The sequence below is a fragment of the Sinocyclocheilus anshuiensis genome, unplaced genomic scaffold (assembly GCF_001515605.1).
Source record: "Sinocyclocheilus anshuiensis isolate Anshui unplaced genomic scaffold, SAMN03320099.WGS_v1.1 scaffold1276, whole genome shotgun sequence".
NCBI lineage: Eukaryota > Metazoa > Chordata > Actinopteri > Cypriniformes > Cyprinidae > Sinocyclocheilus > Sinocyclocheilus anshuiensis.
Window position 1 is genome coordinate 427,061 of NW_015544217.1, and position 1,751 is coordinate 428,811.

The window sequence follows — 1,751 nt, forward strand, 5'->3', positions numbered from 1 at the left end:
GAGAACAGCCCATGGAGCGAGGAATCCAACTCCTCAGAGAGAATTAAACGCTCGAAAGAAAGCACCATGCTCACAATAACCCTCAATGGTGAGGGTGCGATACTTTCAGAGTGTGTCGACAGAGACACACTAGATGAGTGGAGCCCAAGGTACCGGGGTCTAAACCAACTCAGAGAAAGGGAACGAGGTTAATAACGCATAACCCTTACCATACAGGATTTCCGAAAAGTGGGCAAAGCATAGCGTGCACACTTACCACTTATGTGGATTTTAGAAAGTGGGCAAAGCATAACGTGCACACTTACCAGCTATGTGGATTTTAGAAAGTGCGCAAACCGGTAGTGACGTCATGGCTGTCGCCGGCCAACGAGTTGGTGTTTTTTCAATGTATGCTTCAGACACGGGTCACGACGAGGCGTTCCCCATAGCGACCCCTAGAGGACGCAGTTTGAAGTTCCCATGAAAGGGAAGTTGGGTTTTGGACAATAGCAGCACAAATACTTATTAATTTGTGATGACTTTGCATTGATAAGTGACAACATAAACTATGAAAGCAAAAAAGAAAATCATTATTATTGGTTTCCTTGATGTTTGGCCAAAAATGATTTTATGCTGAAATGTCCAAAACCTGGGGTGTTTCCAAAGTTTTAAAACCCACTGCATATACTCTATAAACTTTTTTTTAACTCTTTCCCTGCCATTGACAGATTTTTCCGGCTTTCCATGTTTTCACTGGTGTACGGTAGGAGGCCCTATCTTCTGAAAGAGTATTGAGCGTCTGGATCAAAACACGGCAAAGAAGGAGAAACAAGTGATCATGTATGTAAGCAGATGCATATGCAAAATAACACGATCATCAAGCATTGAACAGCATATAAATCAAAACTGCCTAACATTGCCGAATGAAATGTCGATCCAGGAAGTGGTAGGACTGTGCAAACTTTGGATGTGTTGATGGAAGTGATCTATTCCATCTATGTTTTGATCATCATTCTGAATCTGATCTAGATGTAGTCTTTTACAAAAACATGATTTTCTCAGCTTTTTGATTCAAATGTAGCTTTTTTCATGAAACTTACCCACATTCAAGTGTTGATAAAAAAAGATTGTATGAAGCTAGAATACTTTTTACATTTTTTTTAAAGCATAGGCTCTGTTCTTTGTTTTTACTACCGTAAAGCCAGCCAGTCCAATCGGAGCTCGCCGTTTCAAGAAATCTCTTTTCATTTTGTGTGCAGTAGACATGAGAGGCTGTGTGAATGGTCCATAGGCGTGCCGTCTGAGCTTGAGAGTACTTTTCAGAAGTCTGCATTATGTAAAACTGACAGAGGAACATAAAAGTGCACCGATGCTCTAATTCACAGTTTCCACTTTAAACGCTGAAAACATAAGTTCACCATTCCTAGCAAGACGAGTGATGATTTGAAAAGCAACTCTGCCATTTGACTGCACCAAATGACTGGGCATGCAAAAAATCCTAAAAATCTATATATAGACATTACAGAGCGAAAGTGCTGCCTGCTCGAACGTTATCCTGACACTTCAAAGGAACCAATCAGAGCCCAATCCGTTCAATTCCACCCGTGAGATTGCCTCGCTTCCCAGCTGTCATCACGAAAGATGCGATGACAGGAATGAAGAGTCCGAAACTTCAAGAAAGACATTTCTGGATTTCTTGCTAACGCAAAGATATTAACATAAAAAGAAAAAGATCTCCAGATGAAATCCCACATATCTTCTTAACATAGAAA